Here is an 18585-nt window from a genome sequence, read left to right on the forward strand (position 1 = left end):
ATATTTTATGAGGTTTTTTTACTCAGAAGTACCACTGCAGGACTTGGTTGTGCATTAGCAACAAAAAGTTTAATTTGAGCCTGAGAGGGTTAAGTTACTGCCTTGTTTGCTGTGGTGATGTCTTTCTGCCACATTTTTATGACCTAAAAGTATGTTTGTGCAAATGAAAACATCATATGAAGCTGCTTGGGACATCATGTGATAGTGGGGCTGGAAAGGTTGCAGTGTTTTCTCTATAGCCAGAAACCATCTGCTGCTTGGTTTTAAGCAAAGTCTAATTTCATAGTGCGTATTAATCACAATATTAAAGTCCTTGGTGTGTCATGGAAATCGTCCTCCTCCTTGCTCTTATTTATTTTTTCTAGGAATTACTTTTTCATTAAAAAAAATAAATAAATAGTTTGGAACGTCACAAGTTGTACACTGTTTGCTGTTTGTGCAGATAAGAACATGAACAACAGCAAGAAATAGAACACACAGTTTGAGATAAGTGAACATTGTTGGAATGATGGTGACTGTGAGGAAGAGAGGGCATCTTTGAGGCCCAAGCTGTGGACTATTTTTCTTCCGCCTTGGTGGTCTAATTATGCGGACTCCCTATAGACCAGTGAAGCCCTTTGCTATGATTGAGTTGCAGGATAGGCGCTGATAATGGTCATTTTCATGTATGTTTGAAGTTGTCTCAGTGAAGCTTGTATGAATGAAGGCTGTGCTACAGTACGAGCCTGAAATCTCTTTCATTTTGGAGAATTTCCTACGATCAGCGACATAGCTGCAGTGAAACGAAGTATGCTCAGTGGTCAGAGCAATTAAGATGCGCACAATTGCACATGAATGCGTGCACTAGAACGAGACGCCCGCACACACAAACCATGCCACACTTGGTCTCAGCAGAAAGTTATGACTTCTGGCCGTGTGTCGCTGTCCCTCCGCAGGACCCCACATCCTGACAGGAAGTTTGTCCTTCCTTCACACTCATGCACGCACACACAAACTGTATGTGTGATACCAAGACGGGGAAAGAGGGCAACACACTGAATCACTGCAGGCTACTCATATGGGCAACCGGAAAGTGGCAGCGATAAGGGAACGGAGATAAAAGGATGAATAGATTTAATTACACACCACAAAAGTGGGAAATTACAGATTGAGTAAAGATAATGGCTTCTTAGAATTTCAAACCCACATGAACTCAAGTTGATTTTAGCGAAACTGTACAAACCAGAAATACTTTTTTCTATTTTAAACTTGTTTTGTTTGTAATCTGCTTTCACAACTTTTCTTTTTTGACCAAATCCAAGTGGAACTGATATTGTAATATTGTACAGGATAGCTAGCAGGTTATTCCCAAGTCCAGCAAAACAGTCACTGCTGGAATACCATTAAAGATCATGATTTTTTTTTTTTTTAAAAGAAGTGCCCGTTTCTTTAGTTGCTTTTTAGCACACACACACACACATTTTTTCTTGTGACAGCTACTCCAAATGAAAAAACTAAAACCCCTAAAAGACCTTTTAATCCTCTACAAAGATAAACTTGTTTTATCTTCTTCCATGTTTTTGGGCTCCATTGCATTTACTCTCAGTAGATTTTGTTGACAACACTAGGAAAGGATCCCAGGGGCCCGTGCAGCAAGATGCCCGACCGTCTGGATGTCATCAGCACCCTTTGCTCCTGCTTTACTTTTCATGATGGATGCTTTGTATGACTTTGTGTCACAACCCCTGAGGCTCGAGCCTGACAGGCCCGGAAACACTGAGGGACTCATGAACAAATAGACACCCCAGAGGCTCTCTCTTTTTCCTCTGACAACATGTTATTGAATCGTTTGATATGATAAAATGGTTCACAAAACGGTGACAGCGGCTCACACTGAGAAGAGCTGCTTGTTTGCTTTCCTGCAGCTGGTTTCATGTGATACTTTAGTCTCTAGAGTGAGACCTTATCTTTATGTTTATCTTCTATATAGAATACCCTAGGCACGTACAGGTTTGGTGAAATGTCACCCTTAACCTCCTAACCTTTTATCAGAGTCAAATGTTCTGTGATGGCAGGATGGACTTTGCAAAACATGGGAAAATGCCAAAAGTGGTCAAACTTTTTCTTTTGTCTTTTTTTTTTTTTCTTTTCCAACCAGCAAAACATCTACATGTAAGGATTCTTTTAATCTGCGGATGTGGGTGTTTTCAACCTTGACTGACCTTGGAAGTTGCTAAGCCTCAATAAGTGGCCTTGACTTGAACACAAAGCTGCGTGTCTATTGTTGGTGTGTTCTCTTTCGTTTTTCTGGAGTTAAATGAAAATGCCTTTTGGGAGGCTGGTTGATGTGCGGTCTCTGTGTGCTCTGTCTTCGACCTGTGTGGTAGGATAGCATAAGAGGCTTGTGGGATACTGGTGGGACGAGGCTGTTTCACAATTCCTCAGCCTTTTTGTGAAACTTTCCAAATGACTTAACAAGAGAATCTGGTTTTAGATGTGGAGCTCTTAAGTTCTGAGAGTAGATTTAGCATTATGAGAATATGGTAAATATAATTTAAGAGCTTTTATGTATATATTCGGTGCAGATGCTCCTATGAATGACACTTGGGATCTAGAAAGTAAAGCATATGTGACTGGATGTTTCATCTCACTTTCTATCTTACTTTTACTTCTGTTTTTGCTTCTCGGTCTTGGTTTCTCCCTTTTTCTTTCTGTTGGGGTTGGGTCACCACATGCACCGACTGTTTGTTTGGAGTTGCCATAGAAACCCGTGCGAGTGTGCGCCTGTTTGTGTGCTCATGCTCGACTGCATGTGTGTTTGTGCTGGTGAGATGGGCCTGCAGTTCTGCTCCGTGCATAATGACCTCATCCAGACACAGACTCTGACATATCGAATCTGTCTGCTTCCTTGGATTGTGTAATGGATAGTCCCCCCAGAAATGCGCGCACACACGCACAGCAGCTCTGTGGTCGACGCCCACTCAGTGTTTTGCCCCGTTGCTTGACCACAGAGGAGTCATGTGGCTCTCAGCGACAATGTCGCAACTCCCTTTGACAACAGGAACAGTGCATAATTGCTTGATAATTCAATGCTGCATCAGTACATAATGAGCTTTATTTGAATAGACTTCAGTATCACATCTCTTTAGAAAAGGAGAAAGTTCACGAACTCGCAATGAACTCCCGAACTCTACTTCTTCTGATATATAATTGTACATGCTGAATATTAGTGTTTTAAACTGTTTCTACTCCCACCTTATCACACGGGGTCAAGCTCCTGACGTTCCACAGCTGCTCGTCTCTGACGGTGCGAAAATATGGAACCCAGCCCCAGTGTTGATGTGCATTTATTATAGCTGGGAGTTAAGTCACTGGTAAGAAATCTTTTTCCGTGTGGAAAAGAATGCTCCTCTCTGTGAGCGGAAAAGCTCTGCTTCATTTCACAAAGATTTCTGGAAGATGTATTTTCCCCTGAAGCATAAACGTACGCGCTTATTAAAGGCCTACTTACCGATTTGCCATGTGACTGTGGCCTTCCATGAAAATCCTGTATTCACTGTTAAAAAGAGCTCATTCAGTAGCACTGCCGGGGTGCATTCTCTATGTCATGGATATTTGCTTTTATGTTGCATGCTTAGTTTTTCATCAATTTTTGACTTTTGCCATTCCTGTTTCTAATAAAGCACGCAAAAATAAATCAGCCACAGTTTGACACACACGATCTCGAGTAAGATTTAAAATGTTCAGCTTTTCATATGGGGGGAAAAATAGCTCGAGTTCTTCTCTGACAAGCCTGTGAAAGATTGCCAGGGAATACACCTCGTATGCATCAACTGTCCATGCAGCACAGAAATCCCCCCCCAAACTTGCTTTTTGCTTGGTGGATAAAATCCCTGCTTGTTTCCATATGTTTATTCAAGCAAAGTGTGTTTAGTCACCTGGTGCAGACTAGGGATGGGTATCGTTTAGGTTTTATCCGATACCAGTACCAAACCGGTACTTTTGAAACTGTGCCGGTGCTTAAACGGTGCTCGAACCAGTGCTTAAAGAATGGAGAACACAAAATTGGTCCAAAAACCTCTCATGTTCAGCTGTTTTATTGTAAAAAGATAACAATGTTAGCTTTTTCTGCAGCTATAGGGGATATATGGCATCACTCTTTGGCTGGAAGCAGTGCTTAATCAATGGAAAAAACAAACTTTGTCCAAAAACCTCTCATGTTTAGCTGTTTTCCACTTTTTCTTTGGTCATTTTAGCCTTTTTGGCCAGGGTGAAGGGAGTATCTGCCATCAAACAAAAAGACAGCTGCATGTACAGTAACTACGACAGTGTTTGCTAGTTCACCTTACGTGCATTAATGTAATAACGTGGTTAGCCTACTCAACGTAAATTACACACGAACAACATTAAGCTACTCACGCAGAGAAGAACGGCTGCTGCTGCTGCCATCATCCTCATCATTTCTGCTACACTGGCAGGGCTAGGGGCCAGGACTCTCCTCTTCGGGTTTTTTGGGGGATGTTGCTAACTCCGGGTCCGATAACAGGCAACCCACGCACAGATGTGCTCGGTGTGAGGTCTCGCAGCAAGCTATCAAATACGGCGCATTTCTCGGCTTTTAAAAACATGCTATTCGTCGCCAGGTGTTTCATCAGATTCGAGGTGTTACCTCCTTTGCACAGTATCGGCTTAAAGCACTTGTTGCAGGCTGCTGAGTTTGCATCTTTTGCTGTGAAGAAAACCCGACTTTGACCGCTTCGCTTTGGGCATTTTTAATCTGTAGCTCTGTTCTAAAAGAACGTACGTACCTGGGCCCGCCTACTATCCTCGGAAACGTAAAATGATTGGCTGGAATCCAAAATGTATGACATCTCAGGAAAAAAAAAAAAGCACCGAAGTAAAACACCAAAATGTGCGCTGCATTTCGGTCTGGTTACTACCGTTTATGTCAGAACTGGTGCCATAATGGCACCGGATACTGGTACCCATCCAGACAAAGGTTCAGTCTGGTGTGAAGTGATTGACTTAGAAAAGATTTGCATTGAAATGAACTGCTTAATTTAATGGCTAGAGCACATTGGTCCACTTTATTATAAAACACATTCAATTGATTTATCTTTATCATGGTCTTATGTAATGACTGCTGCCACTGTTACTGTGATAGCGAAACATTCCTGCTCAGTGCTCCGCTCTGTTTCCCCTAAGACTGCCACTTCAAAAAAAGCTTCATTATCCGACTGAAATCCAGGACACGAGTATATTCTTGTCTTCTGCAAGGAAATCTATGTAAGCTACTGCAGTGCGGAAAAAAATCTATTCGGCTGCTGTAAATATTAAAGGGGTGAAAGAGGATACAAGATGTTTTTTACATCCAAGTTTTGGTTTTATTGCTGTTTTCCATTTTTAAATAATAGGATATTTTATAGAAAGCATCAGTTTTTTTTTTTCCATGATACTGAAGCTATTTTCATGCTTTTGACCTAATCCTGCAGGCTTTTATGTGAGAACTTGAATATGTGATGTAGTCGCACTGACCATTAAACACACTGTATCTGCCAGTTCTGTAGAACCAAGTCTGTGTTATAGCAGATTATTGGAATGTGTACGCGACAAGGTGGTGCAAAGGTTAGGGATGTTGCCTCATAGGAAAAAGCCGTGTTGCCTCGTTTATATTATGAGTGTCGTCCCAAATTATTGGGGAAATCTGCAACATAGCATACTACGGATATGTGGAGGAGCCAAACAATGTATCCCCGTATGAGCTTAACCGTGTGCTTCATCAGAGACTGGACAGTCACCCCCTAACCCTGAATTAGATAAGTTCCTCCAACACTGTCTGAACAATTGTATGTCCAAACAGCTTTATGAATAGTATAACTAAGCCTGTTTACAGCTTTGGTTTTAGAACTGTTTGTCAGACCCAAATTTCTGAACCTGAGTTTTTTTGTCTTCCATTACCAATTTTTGTAACCTTACAAAACTAGAAATGCAACATTCACACACATGTAGTAGTTGACTGTGAGCATAACCCAAGTGTAAGGTTACAAAATGGAACGCTTGCTTATAAGGTATATTGGATTTGTCAGCTGTGTTCAGTGAGTTGGGGAAAAAGGGCCACATGAGAAATTTTAACATGTAGTACGAAAAGGCAGCTGCATCCTTGAGTTAATCATTTAAATGAAACGTGAACCCTGTTCATAAGTGGCCATAGTGCGCTGATGGAGCTGAACCTGTGTACCGAGACTCGGTGAGTGCTGTGATTTGAATCCTAAGCAGGGGCCATTTATTTAAAAAAGGAAAAAAACAAAACAAAACAAAAAACTTTCTAAAGTGAATTTTGTTTTGAAGGCAGCAGAATCGGACAGTCCAAACAGTTTTGCCAGTCCCACTCAATCAGGCATTGATGCCAGCGAAAGCTTTGAGAAAATGTCAAGTAATTCACACCAAAACTAATTCAGTGCACAGCTTGTGTTGTGTAGCCATGGAGCAATTCAGAGCGCTCTGCTGTTTAGCCTGTGCCCAACTATAAAGGCAGTGTCTGGCGGTGAGGACATACGGTAACGGTTAGCAGCTGAGACGCCCGGCCTTGGATTGTGATTGTTTGTGTGGGTGAAGCAACAGGGGCCTGTTAAAGTGTGTCTGTAACTCTGTCATTACCAGCTATAATTACAGGGTGATTAGCAGTCGTGTGTGTGTGTCTGTGTGTGTCTTGTGTTATGGATTACCTTAATTTGGCATGTGATCTGTTTTTCAGAGGAATCGTACAACAGGATCCAGATTGGGATTCATTTATTTAATGAAATAAACTTTCTTTTACACAGGAACCAGTAAAATTTGTGACTGGTTGCAACACTATTAGGATGATGCTCATCAAATGCATTATGCACCATGCATCTTATTTTTATTGTATTTCTTGTTTTGTAAATATAAGACTGTGTAGATGAAAGAGAAAAATGAAAAGCGGACCAGTGTCCTGAAAGAAGCAGCAGAAATATGATTCAACAGTTCTGATCACAACAAGAAGAATTAATGACGTTAATATAGATGAAAATATTGAAAGTCAAAATAGAAAATGTAGTCATCTCTGAAATGACATTGAAAGCAGGATTGAGTGATTTGTGCTCCGAGTCCTAGCCTTGAATTAAAGTGACGGGCTTTGTATCCAGGGAGCTATTTTACTGCTACTTGTATGAGCATAAACTAAGTGAGTGGAGAGAAGAATGAAGCTTGAAGCTTTGAATGTCTTTGTCTACTTCCGTGTGACATGCACCACTGCTTTCTGTGCCAAAGGTAAAAGTAGGTGAGCTTCTTTTACCGTTTTCATTCAGAGGAACTGTCTTGTGGGATGTAATACTACAAAGCACCTTTGTGTCCCTTTAAAAGTTTGTTTAAGGAGCAGGATGTTGACTTCGACGTTTTAGTTCACTGACAGTCTTTGAATAGTCATGCTACTGTGTTTGAAATAAATAAATACAGTAACTGATAAAGTGTCTGCTGAAATTCAGAAAAAAGTACCAGAAACACAACTATTAATCTATGAATTCAATTTCATTTTATTGGTCCCCCAAAAAAGTGGATTGCTCTAAAGTAGGGATTTTAACCTTGTGTTACATGGCGGGCCACATGCAGCCCCCTTTGATCCTGAGTGGGCTAGACCGGTGAAACTCCCCTTTCTGTCAGCATGAAGAGGTTTAACTAAGATCTCTTTAAAATAAGAAAAAGATGAAATTTCAGAAGTATATGTTGGTTTTTCTACATGAAGTTCTGCTGTTACAAATGAAAGAAGTGTGTCAGCATGATTTAAACTAAGAATTTAAAGACGGTTTCTGTTCATTCACAGAAAAACACTCATTTCTATAGTAGATTGTGGGGAAAAACAGGAATTGTCGTGCTACTTAATTACTGTGCTACAGGTGGGACATCCATGAAGTGGGTAAGCTGTTTATCAGGAGGAAAAGCTGTAAGATTTAAAATAAAATCAAAAGCCCAAAATATATGCCGCCCTCCTAATTTTCCAGGCTGATTATCACCCCAGGCCCTTATGTCTAAATAATTCACAGATTTTACATGATACATAGAAGTCAACATCCTACATTGACATAATTTCCCTAGGGATTAATAAAGTATTCTGGTTCTGATTCTGAGTTTGAGTGCGGTACTGCAGTTGGATGCCACTGTTGAAAGATCTCAGTTTGTAGAATTTATTCCAAGATATTTTACAAGGAAGTGTTATTATTGAAAATTGGAGACCTTGAATTCCGCAACCTGAGGTGACAAAGTGGGGAAATGAATGCTGAGGCAACCGGTGTGTAAAAGTCGCCAACGCTGTGCTGACTCAATCACTGCAGAGTTTCAAACCTACTCTCGCATTAACATCAGCATAAAAACTGTGGGCCGAGAGCCTCATGTCATAAACTTTTATGGCTTAACGGCTCCTGTAATGCGTATGCAGGTCAGTACTTTTATCCATATAGTGTACGTGGAAGCTCAGACTACATTCCATCCATTCATTCTCTTCCACTTATTCTTATCAGCGTCATGGGAACCTGGAGCCCATCCTAGCTACCATAGGGCCAGACTACACCCTGGACAAGGAGGTGACTATATTAATATTTTTTTTTCTCCTGCAGTGTGGATTCGAGGTGTGCATGGCATTTTGTTGTCAACAAGGAAGGGAAGATTTTCATGTGTGTGGATTTGAGGTAATCTGATATTCTGTGACTGTTAAGAGTGACGACAGTACACGGGAATGATTATTACAAGCGTAGAAACCCCAGAAATATTAAATAGAGATAAAGACTGCATGCAAAGATATTACAATGCAGCTGGGAACTTATCACCTGTGCTTGTCACAGGTGTTACCAACATTGTTAAACACTGTAAATCTCGGCTAAATTCAAACTCAAAAGTAGTTAAAGACTCTTTTAGATTTCAATGCAGATGCCAGAAATGCTGAGACATAGAAATATGATGCGGCGTTGTTTACCAAGGTTAACTGAAGTATTTCCAGTGAAACAAGAGTCACTTTAAATTTAAACATGAGCTTTGGTTAGAAATAAGGACAGCTGAGCATTATAAAGTAAAGGAGGAAATTACCTCCTTGTTCACAGTAGCTAAAGTGGCCATAACAACGTTTTTGTTTTTACGGTCAATTCATTGTGCAAGTCGCTGATATGATACGATCTTTTTTAGTTAAAGTCAAATGTTTTGCAGATGACTCACGTAGTTCATCTTGACTGATCGCCTGTGAGCCGAGATGTTATCTTATCTGTGTGTTTAAATTTCCTCCAAACACTGAAGCTCCTAAGCACTCGTGCTGTTCTGCCGTCGACCTGAAATAGCACATTTGACAGAGGGTGATGCCTGGGCGGTGACTTCCCATTGTTGCTTCTAGGCCACGTTTTATCTCTGTCAATGGAGGAAACAAACTCCTTAAAATACACACACAGGCCCGCTGCTTCCTTGCTCACCCTCTCTGCCTCCACAGAAGTTTATTGTCTCTACCTGAACCTTGAGGGAGAAGCAGGCTTCCCTGTTCACGCTCGAGTAGGTTCATGCATTGGTCTGTGTGCGTGTATTTCTTCTCTGTGCTAAATAACACAGCTGCTCAGACAGGCACAGCTTTGTTACCAGCGAGGGCTCCAGGAAGTGAATCTGAATGTGTCTCTTTATTTTAAACATTAGCTCTGCTCTTAATGCCTATTTACCCTTCAAACAGGGATTAGTGACTACTTATTATGACTCCTATACAAGTGTAAAACTAGACTAGAGTCGCGTAAACATGCGTGTGAGCGATAACTTTATGGGATTGTGTGTGTGTGTGTTTGGACACTGGTGACATAGTTTTGTCAAAAGTCTGTGATTCCGGTTTTAATTGGTTGTGGTTGCTTTGAATAAGTGAAGACGTGAGATTAATGACCGGAATTTGCAGTTTGTGTCATCCTGCTGTTTGGACTTGTTTGTCAAAATGTTTCCCTTCAAGAGGAGTATCTGATGTTGCATAGGAGCTGGCAACTGTGAAGCAGTTTTGATGTTGTCCTGTGAATTTATACTTCCTTTAAGGAATAAACTTGAACTTCCTGACATGTGGGCAAATGGCATTTGAAGTAAGGTCAGGGGTTTTTCCTTATAACCATTAACTGTCTTATTATGTTAAGAAATCCACATCCATCCTTTTCCCTTTGAGGAGTCTCCACATTAGTCTGTTTCTATTTTATTGTGTGTGCGTGTGGTGTCCTTTTTTTTCCTTTTCCCCTGGTCATGAGTTCAAATGTTTATATATTCCCTGGTAGTTAACATCAGTGAAAGTGCCCTATTGCTCCTCTCCTCTTACTGCTCGCCGTTTGGTGGGAAATGCTGACAGAACGCTGATAGCAGGGCTTTGGCTGTAAATGGATACCAGCAAGCATTCAGCCCAGCAAACTGTCGGGCCCTCTCCTCTGTTGTGCTCCGTTTTTGTCCACGGCTTATCGCAGGATTCAAGGAGTGGATGACTTCAACAAAAAATGTAGGATTACTTGAGTACTGTAGTGTGCAAAGGACTCATTAATCTTTAAAGTTAATAACAGTTGTGTGGAGTGTGTTAGAGCACTAAGCGTTCTTTTAGATGTATAGGATTAGTGCAGCTTTGTTTGTCATGTCTCACATGACTGAACCAGGGGAAATAACAGTAATTTTGGTGTCCACACAGCCATAATTAGCTGTTGTTCAGAGACTAGCCTGCTCTCATCACCCAGTGAGATATGTTGTTGATTGGGCAGCATCTTGAGACGGTCCCACCTGGATGGTGCTCTCATTTGTACTCAGTGAAATGGCAAAACAAAAGCTGTTTTCACACATGCACTGCAGCCCTGAACTTTGTTACCGGGTGGAACTGCATGTAAGAACACAAAGGTCCAAACTGTATAAAACTGTCTTTAAGATGCCAGTTCCATGGTACAAAGTCTGTGTGATATCCAGACTCTCCTTTAGAGCATTATCCAGGCAGCACCATGATCTAAATAAGAGATTTCTAAAAGTGAGTCTCCTCCTCACGTGAGCAAAAGCAACTTGAAATTTCCCAACCCGGCTCTCCCAAAAATGTCCAGAGATCCATTCAGACCTTTGACACGCCTTTCTGTAATTTACTGTAAATTCAGAAATCTGGCTAGACTTGGTGCACAAATCTGAACTGTATGGATACAAATGATTAGATACCCATGCACGCCTGTCTGCTAATGACCAAGAAAGCATCGACAGACTGACTACCCAGCATTCTGTCTGAATGACAGAAAGCTGATAACAGATTGTTGGAGTCAGTAGTCACGTCTGAAAAGTTTATCTTATGGTTTTGTAGTTAATCTTTAATAGTTTTATATTGTGTTAAAACTCTTTCAGATACTCTCAGTTTTACTATTAAAATAACTTAAACTGCTCAAAACGTAAGCGTGTCTCTATCTGTACTACACTGTTATCTTTATACAGTTAACTGTTTGGGGTTTTGTGTGAAAGTGGCTTTATTCAACAATGTGCACAGAGCTTTTTTTCACAGAGTCAGCTGTCTGCGTGCGTCCGTGTGTGTGGAGTTTGTAAAAGTGCTGAGTGATGCACCGACTTCCAGAAGGAGGGGTTGAGAGGGATCGGTCTCCTTTCTGTGCCAGTCTATACTTGGCATATTTACCGCACTGCAGAAGAGAATGCTGTCTAGACACAGGTCTTGGTAGTGTGAATATAACTAATATTTTACCAACTGGAGCTGTTAGTATAGAGTAACACCATACAGGATAGAGTGCAAGGAAATCAATTGATTGTAGTGTGATCCTTCATAAGTTATTATGATCTTTAGTTGATCTTTAAGTGGTTTCTTCAGATGTGATTTGCGAAAAGCAGGTTTTTTGTCCGTTGCATATTCTTCTAGCGAAAGTGCTGCAGTGTGACAAAAATCTTGCTTGTATAGAATTATGCATATAACAGATTATAAATGGATAATACACTTGTATTAAAGGATTTACAGCTGTGTACAGAGATGCCCAAGCTGATTTTGCTGCACTATTGTTGCAGTGTTACTTTCTCTTGACTCGGATTGCTATATAGGTGTTTATTACTCTTAAGCACTTTCTTTTAGATGAGCTGTGAAGGATTATCCTCAATCTCAAATAAAAGGTCCCCTCCAGCTGCTGCATACCAATAAAGGTATTTTCTGTAAGCATTCTTCATGTTTTCTCACAGATCAGCATTGCAAAAATGTCCCCAGAGTGCATTGTTGTTCTTCTTTCTGTAGAAGACAGTTTGTTCGGGAAAAGAAATTGTTAGTCGTGTGATGGCTGCTTGTTTGTTGGTGTAGGCCAGCTGCAGCCAGTTGAGCAAACACTCCAAGGATTTCTTCCACATGTATTTGATGCCATTTAAGGGAATCTGCCTATTATTACATGGCCAGTGGCAACCAGACTGTGTGAGGAATATGTATCAAAGGGGTGGGCAATTAATTTTCCCATGGGATCACATGAGAAACTGGGATTGTTGTGAACTGTCAAGCAGAATTGAGTTCAATAAACTGGATTCATTTTTGGTCAGTTTTAATTTTATCCCTGTATAAACTGCTCCTGGCAAGAGTAGATGCCAGGTTTTAACAATTTGAATAAGTGTGTTCGGTTTAAGTCTGGTTTAAATCTGAGGTGGAAATTCAAAGGAGAGCAGACAGGTAATCCTCGCTGAAAGGTAATCTCTATATGGATTTGTTAAACTTCGTCACTGAGACAATGTTTGTTCACATATGAAGGTAGATTTGAGAGTGAGAATGAGAGAGGAAAAAACAAAAAAATAACCTTTGTAGAGGTGTAGAGTTGGATCACGTTAACAATCCATTAAAATTTGGCTTGCATCCACCAAGATCCAGAGTCATCTTAATCATTTGTTGACCGAACTTTGACAAAAGGCCTTGAGAAAACCCTCTGGTGTGTATTGTTAACAAATGCTAAATGTATAAAGATTTAAAATATAATTTCCCATTTGACCTCTGACCTTTCCTTCAAGGGCACTGGATTGACCTGAAAAGTCAAAGTGATGATAATGCTATATAAAGGTATTTAAAAAAACATGTTAGTCACTGCTATTGTTTGAATTGACAATACAGACATATAAGCCACTTTTCCATAAGTACCAACTCGGATTGATTGGTTTTCTATTATCATCCAGTACTACCTAATGTGTGAAGTTGTTGTTATAGCAACACGTCCAGCGACGTAATTAATATGCGACATGAACGTTATAACAAAGGGTTTTTGTTTTTTTTTTTCCCCTAGCCATTTCTGTCATTGCCGGGTTTTTAAAAAAAAAAAAAAAAAAAAAAGAAAGAAAAAAGAAAGTTGTTTGTTTTCGTTTATGTTGCTAGGCAGTTCCTGTTGCCTAGCCACCGCAACAGTAGCGGCTACAGTTGTAATGTTCGAAGGAAATGCATAAAATCTTAATTTTATGTTTGACTTTTATCTGAGTAAATTGTATTTTTTCATCTGCATGTGATGTATCTGGGACAGCCAACACCACAGCCATGTGCTTAGTCCTTTTAGCCACCAACGATGCTAACTTTAGCTAATAAACAAGCTCATGTGACTCGTCTCATTTTATTTTGAAGGTACAACTATGACAGAATTTACATTTACATACACTTTATATACTCAGTGGAAGAATTTAACTCTGGTGTCTCAAATATTCCATGTCAGTTAAAATCATATCGTTTGTACCTGTGAGTGTCTCACAGACAAATAATAATTGATGCGACCACCGTCTGAAAGCTTTAGTTACTGCATATTTAAGCTTTTATGTTTCAGATAAAATGCAAGGCAAACTGATGTAGCAAATATTCTTTAATTGGATGACAAATTGTACAATATAATTTTCTTAAAATGTTAAAAATAACAGATCATTAAAGAGGCTGATCTTTTTGGGTCAAATAGGAAAGGGATGATACAGAAACATGACAGCCTTATAAAATACTTACTCTTTATGAATGTATAACTTTTATTGAATGACAATAAAAGGATTTGTCTTCTTCTAATGGAAAAGGGGCTGTGGGGAATGAAACATGGGGATTCCTTCATAAAATGTCTTCTCGTTAAAACTGTCCATAAAATTCAACTTTCTTTTGTAAATGTTGTCAATACAAACAAATGATACTGATATATGGGTATTCTAAATATCACAATATAGTTTGCATTCAAATATCATGTCACATTTGACCTCTGACGCTCTCATTCAAGTTGACCCCAAAATGCATTATATCTTTAAAGAAAACTCCTCCTTGCTTTCGCAGTGTTGCTTGCATAACATGTACTTATTAGGATTTTTGTTTAAATCCTATTTTCCCATGGACCTTATGGTCTGGTACAATCAATGCGCCGGATGTTGCTCACAGGCCATACCATGCCCAGGTCTGACCTATCTCATACTCTCCACTGTTGTTGAAAAGATGGAATGAACGATAAGCTGTTGACTCCATTTATGCTTGTGCTGGTGCAATTAGTGTTCATTATTATGTGGTGTTTTCCCACTGTTTTATATGCAGTGCCAGCCAATGGAAACAAAACACTGGGACTTGTTTCCCTCATGGATCCCCACTTTTTTGTGGTCAGGTTCTTTCTTTTTTTTCTTTTCTTTTTTTTTTTTTCTTCCTCTTTTTCTTTTTTCTGAAGAAAAAGAAAAAAACTTATTTTTCTACTTCTTTGTTCATTCCTTTGTGACCTAAAGTAGTCGGAAATACGCAGGAAGAATCAAGGGTCCTGAACAGGCCAATCACAGTTGTTGCGGGCTACGTCAGCACGGTGTGTACTTGCATTTCTAGGGTGGTGCAAATCAAGTTACGGTGTAGGATTTCAGACAGGTGTGCGACTATGACGTACGTATGATGGTAGATTTCCCGGTAAAGGGTAATTCCCCAGTGAAAATAACAAATAGCACATGTCACCTTTGGTTTTAAATTCAACAATAACTTGAGATGCTTGGAATGTATTAGTCTTACACACAAGTATTATTAACTTGTATACATTTAGCACATTAAAATTCTTGCCTGGGTTCTTTATTAAGCACATTTATTTGTTGTGCGACCTGAACAAGCATCACATTTTCACCACTTTGTGTTGTAGGCAAAAATTGAGCTTTAAAATGAAGTCGGATGTAAACTCAGGAGGAAATTCTGATGTCACAAAATAATGCAGGGCTTTGATAAAGTTATCTTGTGGCAATTTTCCAGCTGTGAGATATCAAATGGGTGTGGCTTGGCGTCTGTTGCAGCAGTGTTATCACCGTTACTCTTGCAGGAACCTAAACAAAAACTCCATATCATCTAAGCCATCAGGCGATCACAACAAATGTGTACTATAGCCCTTTGTTATCTAGGGCTCTCATGAAGGAAATTTCATGACATTTTGCGTAATGTGTGAGTTTTGTTATGATAGTGACACACTTTTGCAGGACTCAACTGGTACTTGACGTGCCATTACTGTACCTTGCAACTTGTGCTGCTTTGTTGAAAGTTGAATGAAAATGGTTATGATGCTTAACAAATTAATGTTATCATTCGTTTATATTAATTGGCTAACAACATGTTAAGTGTAGTGACTTGTAGATTAAGACTGTCTCAGTGTTTCCACGTGTAATCCCTGAATGATGATGTGAAGATCAGGGCTCTGTGGGGGCCATGCCATCTGTTGCAGGTCTTGTTCTTATCTTGAGGATGTCCTTATGACCCTGTTGTGTGCTTTGGGTCACTGTTGTACTTCTGAATGACAACTTCCTGAAAGTGTTGTTGAAAGATCACAGTCTAAATACCTAAAGTGCCTAGAAATAGTTTCTTTATATTATTCATATTTTAGGATTTTAGCTTCAAATGCATGTCTTCATTTAACTATACCTGATGCTGAGTCTCTCAGCTTATCTGCATCATCACTATGTACATTCTTACAAGGTTAAATCCAGAGTGTGTGTAAAGCATCCATATGTAAATTTGCATTTGATGTGAAGCGTTGATCTTTTAAAAGCAAACATTAGAATGAATGACCTGGCTGACAAGTTGTTGACATCTTGGTTGCCTGGATTGTTTGTTTGTCTTCTGCATGGATGGCTTGTGAATTGGACTGTATTCAACTATTGCAAGGGGAAATGTGTGCCATGTGTTTCTCTGGTGGTTAAGTCATCTGTGGCTTAGCTTATTCCCCACTGGGGGGTTGAGTTTGTGGTCTGTGTTTTGCAGTTGTAGAGACTTAGTCTATTTCCTGCTTTGATTGCTCAACAGGTACAGAGCCGGAAGATGCTCCTTCAGCTGGAGACTGTGCTAATGTTCCCACTGTATAGCCTGTTAACGTGTACCGAAAGGCAACATTCGCCTGTTTTCTTTTCCCTTTAAGACACTTCTGTTTATCATTCTGCTAATCACTTTTCGTCCAAATGCTTAGCAGTTGTTTTAAGGCCAGATTTTATATTTTGTTCAAGTTCATAATCTGTATTGGTTTGCCATTTTGTTAATTGTACCTTTTGTGGCCAACCATCATATCAGTGTCTTCAATGGACAATACAGGCAACCCTGACAGTCTGATAGCGACCAAACAAATCACAAAAATGTTAGTTTTTTTCGGTTTTAGGTTTTTTTTTGGGTGGACCACCATATACCTCTTTGTGACCAGTTTCATGTAACGACAGCAGTTAACTTTCAGCAACCACCCACCAACTCATTCAGTCTCCAACTGGTCTCTAGGCTTGTGTGATTGGAGTCTGTTAAAGAGTCTGCAAGATGTCTGACAGTGTTAATATGAGAATAATGTAGGGAAGAGTTGATGAATTCGTAAAAAGTGTATGGGTGTATTGTGAACTTCCTTTTGCATTCTTAGTGCACACAGCACCCACTTTTTAAAACTCAAAACACACTATCTGATGTAGTGTACAACCTTTCACAGCGTCCTAACCTGATTTTCGTCACATTGTTTGGAGTTCATGCATGAAAAACAGCTTTGGTGATAAAGAGAGACGGAAAACCAGAGGACACATTTTTCATATTCCTCACCAGCATAGAGTGAAGAAAGAGAAAATGCTTTGAGTGCTTTTGAGCAAGTTTAGGGAGTGTAGAAATACAAGATGTCGTCATGGCTTCAAAAATGGCTTTAGAGATACAATGAACAGCAACAAGTATGAGAAAAATGTATAGGCGAAGTGAGTAGGGCCACAGACTTGCAGAGAGCTGTCATGTGACAGATGTATTGACAGACGGGTGACTGAATTATGGCATTAAATGATACTTTTTAACAATGTTCTTTTGTAAGGCTGTTGGTATTTGATTTTATCAGAGAGCCAGATAGCATTGATTCAATGGGGCAGAAGTGACAGTGAAAGCCGAGCAGTTTCTGCTGCAGCAGGTTGTGCGGCTGCAGTTATGCTGCTTCCAGCCAAACTAATAAACACTGACCTTTAGTACAGTCGCCCAGCGAGGGGGGAAGGACAGCAGTGGGTGTGAATGAGAGACATAAAAAGAAAGCGAGCGAGAGCAGCTAGTGGAATGTGAGGGATGTGAATGGATCAAAGAAAAAAAGAGAGGAAGAAAAAGGCTAGACTAGATGGAGAGAGAGAGAGGGAGAGAGAAGGCAGTGGAGGAGGGGAGGTGTGATTAGTGTGTGAGCCTGAGCTCTGATTGGTCAAAAAGCCTGTATGTATGCCTTTGCCTGATTGTGTGTGTGTGTGTGTGTGTGTGTGTGTGTGTGTGTGTGTGTGTGTTTTTAGCCAGTGGGCGGGGGATTAAGCTTGCATCACGTGGTCGCTTTAGCTTCTTTTCCACACAAACACACGCCCCCATTCACTGAGGGCACGCACATACACAGATCCTCTCACATACACACTCACAGCTGTTGATACTTCTCTATCTGATGAACGCTGGAGCAGCCAAGACGGGGAGACTGTAAGAATCTGGGAGAATCTGCTGTCTGCTGGCAGCTTCACCGAGGAGCATTTATATGGAAAATCTGCAGGGACGCGTGGACAGACTGGTTTTCTGATCGCCGCCTGGTTATTCGTATCCCGCTCTTTCTCTCTCGTCTCTCCCGGCTTCTTTCTGGGACTCACTGGTGGAATTTGTGCACGGGCACCAAGCAGCAGTGAAAAACAGAGACATGTGTTTTGCCTCAGCTGCCTACTACTACTCCCCATTCTCTCCCATTCACTGACCACGTAGGAAATAAACACAAGGTTGGTTGTGCTTGCATTATATTTGTGTGTCGGCTGCTTGTGTCAGTACACCTGTTTGCATATTTTGTATGTATTCCCTCTGTTGTATGGACGGATGTTTTTGTTTCATTCATCCGACTTGGGATCTGTTTTCTGCTCCCACTAGAACCCGGGGCATGACTCCAAAGGTTACTATCCAAAAAAACGATTGGCAATTTTAGGGGAATTCCATGTCAGTGTGGCTGCCAGGGCGCTCAGGCATATAGACCTCTGCACTGTAAACACGTCTGGCAATAATAGTGCACTGAGTGTGAGCACCAGAGAAGATTAGCTCTGTGAAGGAAGATAGCAGGGAGTGTTTTAGAATCCTTACAGATGAAGTATAGAGAGAAACATATTAGACTGAATATATTTGCAAGTTAAAAT

At 40.3% G+C, this 18585-nt stretch overlaps 1 protein-coding gene across 8 annotated transcripts in view; it reads left to right on the forward strand.

Moving 5' to 3' along the window:
- add3a (adducin 3 (gamma) a) overlaps positions 1 to 18585 on the forward strand; it is a 105689-nt gene that overhangs the window by 46968 nt on the left and 40136 nt on the right. Inside the window, exon 1 of one of the 8 annotated variants that reach the window (XM_082536861.1) lies at positions 8610 to 8681. The exons of 6 other annotated variants lie outside the window; for them this stretch is intronic. The gene's annotated coding sequence lies outside the window, so the exon portion shown is untranslated. Of the gene's footprint in view, positions 1 to 8609; positions 8682 to 17788; positions 18181 to 18585 lie in introns of those variants that run through there. One more of the 8 variants, XM_082536858.1, reaches the window with a different exon arrangement.

Source organism: Aulonocara stuartgranti (assembly GCF_965226115.1).
Source record: "Aulonocara stuartgranti genome assembly, chromosome: 6".
In the NCBI taxonomy this organism is placed as follows: domain Eukaryota; kingdom Metazoa; phylum Chordata; class Actinopteri; order Cichliformes; family Cichlidae; genus Aulonocara; species Aulonocara stuartgranti.